Source organism: Canis aureus, chromosome 1 (assembly GCF_053574225.1).
Source record: "Canis aureus isolate CA01 chromosome 1, VMU_Caureus_v.1.0, whole genome shotgun sequence".
NCBI classification, from domain to species: Eukaryota; Metazoa; Chordata; class Mammalia; order Carnivora; family Canidae; genus Canis; species Canis aureus.
Genome location: NC_135611.1, coordinates 65,190,154 through 65,207,877, shown reverse-complemented (window position 1 = coordinate 65,207,877; position 17,724 = coordinate 65,190,154). Strand labels below are relative to the sequence as shown.

Sequence of the window (17,724 nt, the reverse complement as noted above, 5' to 3'; positions counted from 1 at the left end):
GCTGGCCTCGCCACAGACCTCGCCTCCGCGGTCAGCGGGAGGTCACGCCATCTTCTCCTCCCTGAGCTACGCCAGGGGAGGTCACCCAGGCGCCCTGCGTGCGGGGCTGTGATTCAGCCACACCGGCAGCGTGGACTGGAGGCCTGCGGACAAGCAGCGGGAAGGCGGCCGTCGGCAGAAGTTACAGTAGAACCAGTTCAGGGAGGAGGGCCCAGGCGTGGGCAGCAGCAGCCAACACAGAAGGAGGGCGAGGAGCTCGAGAAATAGTTAGGAGGCGAATTAGTCAAGATCTGGTGGCTCATTCAGCGTGGACAACAGCAGAGAGGCCAGGTGAGGAGTGTCCTCCAAGCTTCTGCTTCGGGGGCTGGGCAGACGGTGACGTGGAGGGGGCAGGCCGGGGCGGGCCGGGGGCGCAGAAACAGACGGCAGAGCAGTTTCTAGACACGTGGCCCTTGAGGTGCCCGGGAGACAGTCACCCGAGACCTTCACCAGATGCTTGACTACGTGTAAAGCACGTGAGGGTGGTGAGGGCTGGGGAAACAATTTAGCAATTAGCAGCATATGGTTGTGATTAAGAAAAGAAAAGAAAAGAAAAGAAAGAGAAGAGAAGAGAAGAGAAGAGAAGAGAAGAGAAGAGAAGAGAAGAGAAGAGAAGAGAAGAGAAGAGAAGAGAAGAGAAGAGAAAAGAAAAGAAAAGAAAAGAAAAGAAAAGAAAAGAAAAGAAAAGAAAAGAAAAGAAAGAAAAGAAAAGAAAATGGAGCCCTCCGTGGAAGCATCGGGGCACAGCCTGAACTCTGACCGCTTGGCCTCCATGCCCCTGACATGCACCCTGTGCTCAAGGACTTGATCAACCAGGAGGGAAAATAAGATGTGCACACTAAAATGAAGGTGGAATCTTGGTGTTATCCAAAGAAAGAGAGTAAGACGACGGAAGACACAAAGTTCAATTTTGATGGAGGTGATAGAAAGTAAGTCTTTCAGGGCAGAGGGGATTTCAGTAGGTAAAGAGAGAGAAGATTCCAGAAAGAGGGATCAGCTGGGCACACACATGTGGATAGAAAAAAAAAAAGAAAACCAAGTCACGTTCAGGCAAGAAGGACAGAGTAGCTACCAGATAAGAAAAGAGATCCAATCAGAACCCTGCCTACCAGACGTTATTGGCTTCAACCCGTGATCCACACATTAGCTCTTTCCATCCTCCCAACCATACCGGCAGTCAGTCTCCTTATTTCCACTAAACAGAGGCTGAGAGATACTGATTGCCCTAGTTCAACAGCACCCGCTGTGGTGGAACACGGATTTAAATCTGGTTTGGGGGGCAGCCGGGTGGCTCACCGGCTTAGCGCCGCCCTCAGCCCAGGGCCTGACCCTGGGGTCCTGGGATCAAGTCCCGCATTGGGCTCCCTGCATGGAGCCTGCTTCTCCTTCTGCCTGTGTCTCTGCCTCCCTCTCTCTCTTTCTCTCTCTCAAATAAATAAAATGTTTAAAAAAATAAAAATAAATAAATCCGGTTAGGCGTACAATTCAATGTCTTTTAATAACCTTTGGAGCCAGAAATATCTGGAAATGAGTGAGAAAAGCAGTCTAGAACCAACCATGTCTGAGCCTCCGCGCAGATTCCACAGGTTAGAAGGAACACAGTTGGGGGGGTGGCACTGGGGGTTGGGGGGCAGAGCCCTCCAGCAGGACTGCGCCAGCACAGCGGCAGGGTGGAAGCCTGGCCTCAAGGAAGGAACAGTCATTCAAGAAGTCAGGTGATGAAAGGAGGAGGGAAAAGAAAAGAGTGCTGTCCGACCGTCCTGAGCTTAGTCTCACAGTGTGGGCCGAACCCACGGGGTCCCTTCACCACCTCCTCTCCCCCCTGACTCTGCATCCTAAATCCTTACCCTTTCCCCACACTTGAAGCTTGGGTCTAGCACGAGGCCCGGTTGTGCCCTGAAGCCTTCCCTGGCCACTTGGTGCTCTTCTCTCTCTTCCTTAGGAACTTATTTCAGCTTAATACCTACCATGAGGCCCTTCATCATTCGCTGGGTGACAACGCTGCTCCACTTAGCCTCCTCTGCCACAAACCACCCAAAACCTCCTTCAAGTAAAAAACCACCATGCTTCACAATTTCCTTTTACTTCCCTAAATACCTAACACAGAACTAGGCAGTAAATCCACATAAAAGCTAAGTGAAGAATTAATCCAGGCTTGGGGTAAGGTCAATTATATGGCAGACCGATAGAAATCCCAGAATTCCCATTCCCCCTCCCCCCAATTAAGAATTACTTAGAGGGAAAGAAGAAAGGAAAGGATAGGAAGGGGAAGGGGAAAGGAAAGGAATGAAATAACCAACCAACCCAGGAGTGAGAGGTATAGATGCAAACCAGTCTCTCTCTCAGACTCCAGAAAGATGAGAATCCCTGCTCTGAACCAGGTGGTTTATTTTAAAGTTCCTCTCCTGCATGCCACCATATGTGATGATCCCTGTTTATTAGATTTCTCCTCATGAATAAAAATGAAGTCATAACAATCTAATTGGAAAATTTTTATATTGCAAGCTGAGCCAGAAACTAATATTTGGTTCTGGTAGAAAAATATTGACAAAAATAAGTGCAAGAGAAAAAGATGAAATGATCCAAGAACTGACATCTGGTGCCGCTGTGTCTGTTTAGAACTTACAAAGCTTTTTTTAAAAAAAAAAATTCTATTTGATAAAAATATACTAATCTTTGATTTCTTTTAAATTTCTGGGAATTTTTATATTCCTTAAACAAGACATACGCAGTCCTTTCAGATCTAGACACGCCAACAGGTCAACCAGGAAGAGAGCAGAAAAGGATGCTATAAAAATGATTTGCACAGAGCACCACACAGCAGCCTCCATGCTTCACTGAAGAACCACAGCTCCTTAAATCAATCTCTAATGGGAACTACATTTTCCATTATAAGTGGTTATAATGGGCTTCTTAAAAGCCCTTCTTGCATTTAATGTTGACTTTTCTTCACATCAATAAACTCTAGACTCATCCAAACACTGAATTACAAGAGCCTCCTCCATTTACAACATATTACAGACCAAAAAGAATTTCATGAGGGAAACACAAGATGAATCTTCTAAATATTTCTTTTTTTGTGATCTTAAATCGGGATAGTCAATTTAAACCTAAATTCAGTTCATTATGCAAATAAAAAAAGGCACCTACAAAATCCTTACCTTGCAAGCACTGTGCTGAAGACAAAATATTTACTGTTATTACCTGCAAAGTGCTCCTTGCTTGAGACCAAGGGCGCCTCGGAAAGAATTCAAGCACCGAGCTACAGGCGGCTCCCGAGGTACAGCCAGCCAGCGGGGCCCACACGGCCCGGGACGGCTTTCCGGATTCACATCTACCACCAGTGCAGACTAGAAAAACACCCGTGTGCCTATGATGTCCATCAGCTGTTTTCCCAACAACATGTTTCCTATTATACAAATGAAATTATGACAAAAACATGCTTCAAGGCTTGGTCACACTACGTTTGGCCGCTTAGGGGACACACCAAACTGTACCTTTCCATGCAGACATTTCCTCCTCGAAAATACCTACACCTGTACAGAAATAGAAGAGGTGGTCAGTGTTTCTCAAAGCCACACTGTCATCTAAACAAAGGAAGGATATTCGAATTTCAGCAGTAACCAAGGTCTGAATATGAATACTCTCTTTGGCAAGAAACCTGGCAAGAAAGACACAGCAACAGAGACGAAAGGGCACCACAGACGTGTCGGGGAGCAACCAGGAGATAATGCCCCCACGTAGATAAGTGTGTGTCACTAAACCAAAACGACATAAAAGAGAACTCAGAACAGAACCAAGAGCTAAAAAGCTATGCCTGAGTCAAGGTGACGATCCAGGGGAGGCCAATGGTCTCTGCTACTTAGGAAAATGGGACGAAGGAGGTGGATGGCAAAAGGAATGGAGAACTCATCAGCTCGTATTCCACTACTCCTCACTGAGGAACCTGGAATCAGAGCTGAAAAGAATCATACAAATGCGAGTTTCATGCAAGACAAGTTTGGAAATGGGCGCCTGGCTGGCTCAGGCAGCACAGCACACAACTCTCCATCTTGGGGTCCTGGGTTCGAGCCCCACACTGGGTGTAGTAGAATTTACTTATAAAGAAAAAAAGGGAGAGGTAGAGAGATTTCATCAAAGCTCCTAGATACTTTTATTTTTTTAAAGATTTATTTATTCATGAGACACACAAGAGAGGCAGAGACACAGGCAGAGGGAGAAGCAAGCTCCCTGCGGGGAACCCGATGTGGGACTCGATCCCAGGACCCCAGGGTCACGCCCTGAGCCCAAGGCAGGCGCTCCACTGCTGAGCCCCCCAGGGGCCCGCCCCCAGATACTTTAAATGAAGACCCATCTCTGGGCTCACTAGATCATTTTATAAATTCCATCTAAGAAGAGAGTGTGCAAATGAGATTCCTAAAAAGTCACTGGCGGGGTCAGGAATTATCAAAGATGTGGAAAGTGCCAGCAGCCTGGCAATGGGCAAATACATTTTCATTTCCATCAAAAGTTAGAAAAGAGTGTACTTGGGGATCCCTGGGGGGCTCAGCGGCTTAGCACCACCTTCGGCCCAGGGCGTGATCCTGGAGACCCGGGATCGAATCCCACATGGGGCTCCCTGCGTGGAGCCTACTTCTCCCTCTGCCTGTATCTCGGCCTCTATCTCCCATGAATAAATAAATCAATCTTTAAAAAAAAAAAGTTAGAAAAGGGATTGTGTAAATCACACACTGCAGACCATCACACAGATCCCCCGCAAAACTCTAGACAGGTCGCAGCAGGCAGTTTGGCCGGGACGTGGAAGAAGGGGCACCGAAACCCGGGACGGAGGCCCTAGGGGACCCGGGCCATCTCGCGGACCGATCAGAGGCCACAGGCCCTTTCCTGAGGCCTCCTTGAGCGCCCTCGGTGCAGGTGGGAGCTGCGGCAGCACTCGCGGCCCATCAGCTCGGAGGCCACGCGGCAGGTCCCCACGTGGGCAGAGCACCGAGGGGAGCCACCAAGTGCTGGGAAGGGAAGGAGAGTCAAGGAAGAGCCGGGCCATGAAAGGGGGGGGGGAGCATCTGGACCGATTCTCTCGATCTGCTTACAGATAAGATAGAGAAATGTGCGCTGGTTGGGGCTGGATGCTTCTAGGTCCGTGGGGAAGGAAAGGCGCTGAGCCACTGTGCCCAAGGGATGAGGGGACGACCGACTGACCTGACCCCAGAGCCGGGAGCTGACGCCCATCTTCAGCAGGAGGGAGGGTGCTAACAGCCTAACGCAGTATTTGTTCTCAGCTCCTGTCCTCAGCGGCAAATTTACCACTGACTTGAATGAAAATAGGGACCTCCTCATTAGACTTTCGGAAGAGGGATTAATAACCTCCCGATGATAGCAATTGGATCCCAACAGACCTCAGCGTAGCTGTAGGAAGGTTTGGAACGAACCCCCTAGGACCCTGCAGTTTGGCATCTGGGTGAGGAGCTGAGGAATGAGAGGGGCAGAACTTAGCATCAGCACAAATGAATAGGACACCTGCAGCTTTCGACACCTGCAGGTTTCAGGGAGCCTAAGCTCCACATCCCCTGTCGTGACATTCCACGACCCTTCCTTCCAAAAACAAAACAAAACAAAAAACAAAAAATCCAGTTAATAATCAGCCCAGAAAAAAAAAAAAAGATTATGATGGTCTGTGTCACCCTTCTCAAGGATGAGGATAGATCAAGATGACTGCATCTAACTTTAGCTCTTACACTATAGGAGAAATAAAAGGAAAGTGGAGCAACCAGGATGGTTAAGTGACATAAAACTAATTTTTAAGATAGTAGTCAAAGGAGCTGGCCAGCGTGAGCCTCAAGAAAGTTGGAATGAACTGACAGCTATTTTCAAATACCTGAAAGATCAGACCTGGTCATGGATTTAGGCTTGAATTTATAGACCTTTGAGGAGAATACCTAGGACCAGCTGTTAGATATGCAGGGAGACGGGTTTTGGCTCCACATAAGGAACAGGGAGATACAAAGCGCCGTCTGCAGATAGGGTGGCTTCCTAGTCTCCAGAAGAGACTGAGCACAAGCCCAACCACCACTTCGTGAGACTGCTGTAGACCAGCACTTCTCAACCTTCTCGGGATCAACACCCCTCATCTACATGAATATATATTCCATAACGTGCCCCTTAAAATACTGAAATGAAGTTCATAGCTGATATAACCTACCAATACACATAAATTTATGAAATCAGTATAATACCCAAGAGAAAAGGAGGTTATAAGGGCGATTACAACAGGTAAATTATCAGATACAAGTTCACTGAAAGATGTCATGAAATACTCAGATCCTTGCACCTTCTTCTATAGGGCAAGTTTAGCTATCAGAGAAATGGGGTCAGAAATGATTTCATTCCAAACGAGAAGTATCAGAAAATGGAAAAGCAGAGGTTGAGGGGGTAGGAGGGAGTAGGTAATGAGGGGGGGTGCAGGGAACATGAGAATAAAAACTAGTGCTGTAAATAATAATCGGGTATTTCTAAACATGGTAATTTAAAGCTACCCTTTCTTTATAAATGTCCCAATAAATACTCACAGAGGTCCTACAGCAGATAGAAAATTCCTGAGTGTCAGGGACTATTCCTTGTTGTCCAGAACCATCCCACTCAATACAGGGCATTCGATGCTTCTGCATCCTCCCAACAAAATGCCAAGAGTGTGTCCCTCCCCACCGCCCACCCTCGCCACCCCCCAATAACTGTGAGAAACAAACTGCATCCTGGTGGGGGGGCGGATATTACACTCATTGAGAACCATGCATGATTCTAGAGGAAAGTCAAGCTCTGTGGGTAAACTAGTATTTTTAAAAACTGTAATGAAAAATTATTAATTCCAAAAATTCTTTCAAAGCTGAGATTATATAAACTCCATGCACAAGAAGTTCTCTGCAAGATGCTGTCCTTCACCTGACCTCTGTGACCCCTGTCATTAAGGCATCACTGGAGCAGGACCCCGGCCTGGTTAACATCCAGATTCTAGCATTGCCGAAGTGTGTAACTTTGGACGATGTACCTGGTTTTTCTAGTCCTCGGCTTCCTTACCTGCAAAGGGCTGTTATAAGAGGTTAAGTGTGTCCAAGAGGTATCTCTAGAGTCTCCTGCCCCATGGAATAGAAAATTCTATGCAGCCAACCCAAATGTTCCAGTATTCATGCAAATGATACCTCCCTTCAAAAGCACCTGAAGAGCTAGATTCAAATTTGCCCCAAACAGAAAAATCATATAATAAACAAATTCAGGGGACGCCTGTGTGGCTCAGTGGTTGAGCGTCTGCCTTGGGCTCAGGTCATGATCCCAAGGTCCTGGGATCCAGTCCCACGTCAGAGTCCCCAGAGGGAGCCTGCTTCTCCCTCTGCCTGTGTCTCTGCCTCACTCTCTCTCTGTCTCTCATGAATAAATAAAATCTTAAAAAAACAAATAAATAAAAATAAATGAACTGAGGCTAGGCAGCTCCAGTAAATATAAAGCAGAGAGCCATCAGCTACAGTTGAACCTTTACTGAACATTAACCACATGCACCAAGTTTTTGGTTCGATGCTGTTACACTGTTTAATCTTTCTGACCCACTGAGGGAGTTAATACTCTTAATCCTTTTCAGATAAAGAATCTGAAGTTCAGAAAGGTTAAAGAACTTAATCAAGGTCAAACAACCAGAAGAGTGAGAGCCAGAATAATCAGCCCTTACCTGGTGCCAAGGTCAAACCCACTACAAATGGCCTCTAATGCGAGGCTAGATCTCTGCACAGAATTTTCACTTCAACTGCCTGGTTCTCTCTGCATTTACCCACCATTAAAAAAAAAACAAGAGTGTGAACACCAGCTTTTTGCCCAACTGTCTTTTAGGACCTAAGTCCTGAAGGGGATTTAGGCTCCTCACTACTATTCATTAACAAATGAGTGGCAGTGAACTTGGCCTTGCATTCAAATAAATACTCACTGCCTAAAAAGTCAGGCTTTCAAAGAGCTAACCATTAATTCCCTAAACTAAATGAATTCTCTCTGAAGTCTTCAGAACAGAAGTAATGGTATAACTTTGAATACACCAGAAATATTTCTTAGTTGGCCATCTTTTGTTTCTGTTGTTGTGAAATATCATCTGCCAATCCAGTTATTTTTCCACTGATAATTAGTAAAGACAGAGAATCAGAATCAGAAAATGGAATCTTTTTTTTTTTTTAAGATTGTATTTATTTATGTATCCATGAGAGACACAGAGACAGAAGCAGAGACACAGGCAGAGGGAGAAGCAGGCTCCCTGCAGGGAGCCCCATGTGGGACTCGATCCCAGGACCTCGGGGTCACGCCCTGAGCTGAAGGCAGACGCTCAACCGCTGAGCACCCCCCAGGCGTCCCTTCATCTTTTCAAAATAACATCTCTTTATAAAGTTATGAGTCCTTTTTTTCCCTAGAGACTAAAATCATAGGTTCTTTTTAGAACTAAAAATCATGATTCTATAAAAATTCTACCAGAGGCTGTTAATGTACTGCATGCATTCTCTCATTAATATTCATAAGAATAAAAGCATTCCGTGTCATAAAGTTTTCCACGAGTGCACAGAGACAGATCAGAGGAGAAAAATACGCAGAAGGTCATATAGAAAGTTATTAGAGGCAGTGAAAACAGAGGAGAGACTACTCTGGCAACCTCATCTCTCATACATAGGGAAAACTTCCTCTTTTTTACCATCAACCACTATGTATTGGGTGTCTGCTACATGCACATGATTGTCTTTCACAAGAGTGGGGAAAAATCTGATGCCCACATCACTCACAGAAGTGGTTTGTGGGGACACCCCCGGCTGTGGCTCTAGCACTGCAAGATCGCCCCTAGACGGTCTCTGAGATGAATCTAAAGCTGGAAGGCACCAAAGAGCATCAACAAAGGAACAGGTGACATGGGAACAAAAGTTTGTCCTCAATTACTTCTGGAATGCATTTTTATTTTATCAGACCTATTGCTAAAATCTTAGGATCTCTGGCCTTTTGATTTTTTTTTAATTGATTGATCAATTGCTTGCAGACCTCTTCTGGCCTTGGCCCAAAAGGTATAAGCTCCACACTCTTTGGAGTCTCTCTACTAGTTCAGAACTGAAGGTCCTTCCCCAAGGCCTTCAGATAATAGGTGCCAAAGGGAATGGCTGTGCCAGCTCCCTGTGCTCACAGCAAATGCTGTCACTGCTAAGGTTGTGGTCTTACACCAGGCCCCAATTCCTTCAATTTTAGGACAGAAATAAGTGTGAGCAGCAGTTACTATTACTAACTTATTATTGTTGTTATGATGATCACTTAGTGGGAGGTGTCTGTTGGTAGATCTGAATTAGAGGTGACTGATGCAAACAAAACGAGTAAAACGTTATGGATAAAAAGAGGTCATAAATGCAATGCCTTTACAAAGAACGTACAGTTTATGGGCTTCAAACACTAGTTTTTCAACAATGCAATTTGAGTGTCTTTTGAGGCAATCAAGGGCCAGAGAAGTTCACTCTACAAGGTAAACCATTTCACTAAGGAAAAGGCGACCAGCTTCTTCATCCTTAAGGATAGTATCTGCAACTGAATGCGTTTTTGAAATACCCCGGACTATGTGCATAGTTGTAAAAATACAAACTAAAAAATTGAATTATCACTCTTTTTAATGTGCCTTCAGCACAATTATTTATACGGAGAGTACAAGACGCAATAAATAATTTGCACTTACTTCGAAACAGTGCTTTGTCACCTATTCATTAGCAATCTCTTCAATTCAATAAGCATTTACTAAAAACATGTCTTATTCCTACCACTATACTATTCATCTAAAACCTATGACTACCAAAAGGACCCAACAGGCTCTAAGAAACCTTTGATTTTTGACGAGGAGGTAAAATTAACATAAATAAAACAATCAGAAAATAGGGATAGGACCAAAATAATCAATGACTAATAAAATGTGTTTCCGCACAGAAAAGTGTTAACGACAAGAAAAGGGGCAGGTCACATGAGCCAGTGTTGTTAGGAAAGGGGCCTGAAGCGAGACAACACTGAAAACAACCACGCATGGTTGTGTTTCGACACTGTGCACCATCAGCCATTGTGCCCTAAACCAGAACACTTTCACCCTTATGGAACATGTTCCCTCTCAGATGCTCAAGAGGACTATGATTGTAGGTCTGACGTAGACGGAGAGGACATGTAGTGTGTTGGTTGGTAGGATCCAAAATGTGGTAAATCCGCAGATACGGGTTCGGGAAAAAGGCATAATGGAAAGTGTCGAAGGCACAGGCAATCTGTAGAACACAAAATTAAATCAGCATTGTGAAGGTCTAGGACCTCTTCGTGTTAAAAAATATATATATATGTGAATTCAACTACAATTTTCCAAGAGATTGGGTTAAGAAACCAAGTTTATGGTTTAAATACGTTTTTTTTTTTTAATTTTTTTAAGAGTTTATTTATTTATTTATCCATGAGAGAGAGAGAGAGAGAGAGAGAGAGGGAGGCAGAGACACAGCCCGAGGGAGAAGCAGGCTCCATGCAGGGAGCCCAACGCAGGACTGGATCCCAGTACCCCGGGGTCATGCCCTGGGCTGCAGGCGGCTGGCCGTCTCATGCTCCGTGCCACGACACAGAGTACGCACCTCCAACGCTTGGCCTTGTGGCCAGTTGGGACCAGGAGGCTGAGGACAAACGGGGTGCCCAGTTCACCCGGAGGCTCTGAGAGGCCTGGCCAGCTTCTGCCCTCCACCCGATGAGCCTGCTCCAGGTGCCGATCCCCCGTCTTTGGCCGGGTCCCAGGATGGAGACACGTGGAACAGGCCTGAGCTCCTACCTGCACTTTGGAGCCCGGGCCCCCCCACCCAACCCAACCCGGAGCGGCCAAACCGCAGGCTATGGGCAGATTTATGAATGTGAAATAAATAATTGTGGTTCTAAGCCACGAAGATTTGGAGGCCGTTCTGCAGCACTACCACCACAGAAATCCCCAAACACCCTTAGAAATATCCTGATCCACAAATTACCTTGTGGATTTTTTGCAGGAGGATAAAAGCCACGTAGTACGTACCACTGTTGAGAAGAATCCTGTGCCCAGGCTGGAATACCGAGGCCCAGAGACCGGGGGCCACTAACCCAGCCGAGAAAGCGCCCTCCCTTCCAGGTGCCATTTGCCCCCTAACCAGCGTGCATGGCTCCGGAAATTTAGCCAAAAGAAGGCATCACCTGACAGTGAGGTGGCCTTAGGCACATCTTGGTATATCCACCTGCAGACCTGGCTACCACCTGGGCTTATGCGGTGAACTGTGGTGCCCCCCCCCGCTCCAGCCCTCAAAATGTTTACGCTGCATCCACCGTCCTACACACCACGACCTTATTCGGGGAAGGGCACTTGCAGATGCAACTGGTTAGGATGAGTTCACAGGGAGCACTGCGGCCTCTACTGCAGGCGTCCTTCTAAGACTACGGCCCTACGGAGCTAGGGACCTAGGGACGCCCCGGGAGGAGGCCGGGGGATGGGGAAGCAGAGACGGGGGTGATGCACCGCAAGCCAAGGACGTCCACTGAGTCACCAGAAGCCCCGCGAAGCCAGGGGACAGCAGTCTCACGCTAGAGCTCTTGGCGCGGCCCGCCTCTGGGCGCTGGAGGAATTCACTCATCTTAAACTGTCCGCCCTTCGCACTGTGCCAAAGGATCCCCCCCGCCCAAAGTGCTGTGACTTTCCCAGCTGGCCATTCTTCCTCTTATAACGTAAAGAAAGGTGAGCAAGTACTTGAGAACACCGGTAAAATTTTGCAGAGTCTTGGAGCAGAAAGCTCCCTCGGTTACTTGGCATCCGTAGCGGGGAGATCATCGGAGCACGGCTTCTTTGAATGGGGGGTACAAAGGACTGACCTGATCATCAAGAAAACACCTTCACGTAAAAGGGGTTTTGAGAATATAGCCTCCGCCCGTATTACACCACCGTCCCGGACGCTGGCGACTGCAGTCTGACCCCCCTGGGCTTCTGGGTTGCCCGTGTGCGCTACGCCGCTTCGCACCGCTTTCTAACTGGTTGCGCATCGTGCCCCATCCTCATCAGGCTGCTGGCTCTCCAAAGGCTGGGACTGTGCCTTATGTTTTATGTGCACAAGTGCAGGCACGTGTGTACACACACATTACAGCTCCTCGTCTAGGCTAGCACAGGATTTACACTGAATTTTTTTTTTTTTTTTTTTTGGTTATGGCTAAATACCCAACAGAAACCAATTCAGGGTATGGAACACCGAGTCTTGCCTTTTATTTGGATCAAGGGTCTCCATTTTTATTTTTAATTTTTAAAAATTTTTTTTTATTTTTTATTTTTTATTTTTTTGGGTCTCCATTTTTAAAAGTTACATTCCACATCAATAAAAGTCTCTGAGCATAAAATCCTGGTAAGTATATTATTTTTACTTATAAAAAACATGTCTTCTGCACTAATAGATGCATTTCAAAACATATAACAAAAATAGAAGTCATGAAAAGATGATACATTCTAGCAATTTCTTCCCTTACCCTCATGGGGCACATCAACCCTAGTTGGGAAGCCACTGGTCCAGACTATGAGGGCAGATATAGGAAAATGTTCCCCACGATTTTTGTCCTTTCCAGGAAATGCAAGATCTATGAGAATCCATCACGTTTAAGAACTTTAAACACATTCTCTGGAAGATTCATTAAATTGCCTTGATCAAACAAGCAGTATTTTTAGAGTTGATGATAGAAGTGTCCTTGCAATTAGGGTTAGTTTATATATTACTGGGCCCCAACTGTAAATCCATCACTAACCATGGTTCTCACAGTTGAGCTCTTTAGTCTTTAGAAATGAAAAAAAAAAAAAAAAAAAAAAAAGAAATGAAAATTCATTATCAAAATTTCAGATAGGGATCCCTGGGTGGCGCAGCGGTTTGGCGCCTGCCTTTGGCCCAGGGCACGATCCTGGAGACCCGGGATCGAATCCCGCATCGGGCTCCCGGTGCATGGAGCCTGCTTCTCCCTCTGCCTGTGTCTCTGCCTCTCTCTCTCTCTGTGACTATCATAAATAAATTAAAAAAAATTAAAAAAATAAAAAAAAATTTTTCAGATAAATGTAAGACTGAGAAAACCAAATGAGGTCACAGTTTAATTCTGAAAAGAAAGAAAGGAGAAGGTTGGGCAGGAAAGATAGAACAGAAAGCTCACAAACTATCTCTTAAGAATATTATCAACACAACACCACCCAATTGTCCTGTGTCCCATGTACACACATGAACACCACTGTGCTAAAGAACTGAAGGGCATAGAGTAATATAAAACACAGTTCCAGGGTGCCTGGGAGGCTCAGTAGGTTAAGCGTCTGCCTCAGGCTCAAGTCATGATCCCAGGGTCCCAGGATCTAGCCCATCCCTGCTCAGTGAGGAATCTGCTTCTCCCTCTACCCCTGCCCCTCCCCACCTGTCGACCCCACTCATGCTCTTTGTCTCTCTCTCAAACAAATAAAATCTTAAAAAAAAAAAAAAAAACCACACAGTCCTATCAGCCTACTGTAAGAACAACTAGGCTATGAAAACAAGTCAATATTTGATGTGTGGTACAAACAGTACAGTGCCAAAATAACTAAAATCAGGAATAGGGTAGCCGTCCTGGAAAGCGTTCGTGGCATTAAGTATCAACCTTGTGCAGAATGTCAGCTTTCAAGGAAGAAATGTGCAGGGAAATCTCAAATAAAGGGGGAGTCAAGAGGCAGGAGGTGGGAATTACCCCGTGTGTGTGGGGGGGGTGGGGGTACTGGGGAGCCGGGTCCAACAGATGGGGAGTGGGAGATGGGGATGAGTGCCTGAAGTGTGGAAAGGACGCAGTGCCTTAGCTGCATTCTCTGGCTTAAACCTCCATCAGCAAGCCACCACACCACCAAAATGCCATCAGTCATTTCACTTGGTCTACTTACTCTTGAAGGACTAGCCTTGGGCCTGATATACACAAAACAAGCAAGCTAAGTGCAGGAAAATACCAAACAGATGGTATGTGGGTGAGAATGTTGGGGAAGTGAAATATTAGTAGCTTTGAAAGGAGGAAGAGAAAGTAAAATATGTCAAAATGAATATGTATTTGGTAGAGAAAAGTTGAGAATATAAGACTCCTAAGATACATTAATTTTAATTTCTAACAAGTATCATCATAATACATACAGATAATAAAAATGTGGAAAAAAAATTACCTACGACCCTGTCAATGTGGGAAAAGCTTTACCACTATTACTTTCCTGTCTTTCCTTCTATGTAGATGCATTTTAAAGTCAGATTATGATCCTTTTGTGCACAGAGTTTGATATACTCTATACTGTCCCTTAACAAATGCCTCCACTGTGGTCTGTCTCCAAGTTTCCACCAATCACCCTTGATAATTACTAATACTTACAGTTGCTTACTCTGTGACAGTACTTCACATATATTAGTTTACCTAATTCTCAATGTGGGAGGTAGATACTATCATCTTCATTTTACGGATGAGAAAATCAAGGAGAAATCAACTTGCCTCAAGTCACACAGCTGGTAAACAGTGGACAGGATTCCAAGCTGGACAACTGGCTCCAGTATCCCTCCCTCCACTGAACCCCTTGCCCATTCCTCATACCTCCCAGAGACAGCGAGCTAATTGCTGACATTAAGCCTCATTCCTGATTTCCTTAGGATGTACTCTTAGAATAGAACCACTGGTGCCAAACAATTCTACTAGCTAAACTGTTCTCAATCTAAAGTATGGCGACATACCCTCTCACCGAGGAATAGGACTCAACCTCAACTTTGCCAGCGCTGTCACGGACTTTTAAAATCTGACTACAATCTGCATTTCTTTGATGCAATTCAGTTGAATATTTTTCCATGTCTTGGCCATTGGTAGTTACCATTCTGCAAATTTCCTACTCCGGCTATAGACTCTTTGTGTGCCCCCAACCCCAAATTCATATGTTGGAAACCTAATGCCCTGGTGATAGTACCAGGTGGGGCCCTTGGGAAGTGATTAGGTCATGAGGTAGGACCAGACCACCACCACCCCCATCAACGGGATGAGTGGCCTCATAAAAGAGGGCCCAGAGGGATCCTTAGGTCCTTCTACCATGTAAGAGTACAACGAGAAGACAGTGGTTCACAAACCTGGAAAAGAGGCTTCGACCTCGACCTCAAGAGACCTCGACCATGCTAGCACCCTGATCTTGGACTTCCAGTCTCTAGAACTGGGAGCAGTAAATTTTGCTGTTTATAAGCCACCCAGCGTATGGTATTTTGTCATAGCAGCCTGAAGGGACTGAAACAATTCCTAACTAGAATGCTTTTTAAACAGGTAAGGCATATTAAATTGAAACTATTTTGCAAACTGCTACGATTTGAGGTACCAGAGTGGTGTTAACGATCTGTTGCAGTGGGACCCGCCAGGCAGGCAGTGTGTTGAGGGAACCACCAGGACCCAGGCAGGAGGGCTCAGATGTAAAGCCCTGGGACTCAGCTGGCCCTCCCAACACACTAATAGCCTAAAACTGTGCTTTAGATCACACAGCAGGGGCTATTCTCATCCAATGGCTAGAAGACTCATCATTGCCACTCTGGACACCTTCAATTCCTGGTTTGAATACGTCTGCCGAAAGAATCAGGAAATCTGATGTGTGCTTAGTGAGGTCAGAATCACAGCAGGAAAATGGAAGACCTTGAAGGATCTCATACCTACAAAGTCACCTTGCGAATTTATTCCACTCTACAAGGGAGACCTGATGAGTGACCAGAATCATCCACCAGTCGGGATTCCACATGAACAGTGCTGAACAGACACAACTATATTCTTACTTTGCAAACCCTCTGCTACACAGTCAACAGCAAATTACCTGGTGCTAGGCACACTGCAGTAACAACCAGGCATGCAGGGCACCCTCGGATTACTTGGCTTGGAATCAAAAATACCTCATTCGCATCTTTAGGAGTCACTTCTTTGGACAGACCACTCTCTCCAGACAGTTCACATCACTCGTCAGGATCAGTGTCTAAGGCCACCCAATCTGGAAGCTGTTGCCACTCTGTGTACCAGTTACAGAGGCAAATTCAAGGGCAGAGGACTGAGAGACACTCTCCCAGATGAGGGCCATAATACACAGGAACATTATTTTGAATGAGTGTTAACACATTTGAGAGAGAATTCGAGAAGGCAGGGATGCTAGAGAAAATGATACAGGTATGTACTCTACGGGGGGGCGGGGTGGGAGCAGAAGAGCCATGAATGGTTAAATAAAAGAATTCATGGGGATTCCTGGGTGGCTCAACGGTTTAGCACCTGCCTTTGGCCCCTTTGGTGTGGTCCTGAGGTCCTGGGATCGAGTCCCACATCGGGCTCCCAGCATGGGGCCTGCTTCTACCTCTGCCTGTGTCTTTCCCTCTCTTTCTGTGTCTCTCATGAATAAATAAATAAAATCTTTAAAAAAAATAAAAAAATAAAAGAATCCTAAGATACACTAATTTTAATTTCCAATCAGTATCATTATAATACATATGGATAATAAAAATGTGAAAAATAGAAATTACCTATGATCCTGTCAATGTGGGAAAAGCTTTACTATTGTTACTTCAACTTGGGGGACGCCAGGGTGGCTCAGGTCATGATCCCAGGGGCCCCCCTCGGCAGGAAAAGCAGGCTTTTTCCCTCTCCCTCTGCCGACCTCCCTGCTTCTACTCTGGAAGAATGAAATAATAAAATAAAATAGTAAAAGAAAAAAAAAAAAAGCTTTAACGTTGGGCTTTTTTTTTTTTTTTTTTTTTTCAGACCGGGCTTAGCAGGAGGCCTGGGTGGCTCAGCAAGCAGTTGGGCACCTCCTTCAGCTCAGGACGTGACCCCGGGGTCCCGGGATGGAGCCCCACATTGGGCTCCCAGCATGGAGCCTGCTTCTCCCTCTGCCTGTGTCCCTGCCTCTCTCTGTGTGTCTCTCATGAATAAATAAATAACATTGTTTATAAAAAATTAAAATAAATAAATGAACCAGTCTTAGCATGCTATCCTAAATCGCAGTTAATTGCTACTAGAAGAGCAATTCTGCTGTTGATGAGAAAGGCCTGTTTCAGGACGGAACTATGCGGGCTGTTGAATTTCCTGGGGCTGCCGGGGTGGGTTTATGGGCACCCCACTAAGGTCGCCCAAGGGATGGCCCCAGAACCCAGCGGGGCTTGCAAGGAAAGCGGGACACAGAGGGTTCCAGGCAGGGAGGCGTGGGGAGACGGAGAAGCGTGCTGGGTGGCAGTGGGAGCAGCTTGGAGGCCTGCAGAGCCCCCCCCCCCACCTGACCAGGGCTGTGGGGGCCAAAGGAGGGCATGCGGGGGTCACGAGCTCATGATCTTTCATCAGATTTTTAGAGGGCCCATACATTGGGGCAGGGAGGGGTGGCAGTCAAGAACAGTTGGCCAGGCGCGTGACAGGGCAGCACAGGGGCAACAGGTGGATTGCTCAGTGCAGAGGGACCACTGTGCTCTGGGGGGGGGGCTCATGCCTGGGTAGGGGGTCTGCAGCAGGAAGCCCAGAAGGAAGCCCAGCTGAGGGGTAGGGAGCCGAAAGGCAGCAGAGGGTAAGATGCAGGCTGAGGTCCCAGGCCTCCGAGGAGCCTAACAAGGCCAGGGAGACGGAGAGAGGGGATTCGAGAAATGGCCAGGA

At 46.2% G+C, this 17,724-nt stretch overlaps 1 protein-coding gene across 2 annotated transcripts in view; it reads right to left on the bottom strand.

The window, feature by feature from the left end:
• NCOA7 (nuclear receptor coactivator 7) overlaps positions 1-17,724 on the bottom strand; it is a 147,063-nt gene that overhangs the window by 124,602 nt on the left and 4,737 nt on the right. The gene's annotated exons all lie outside the window — the stretch shown is intronic.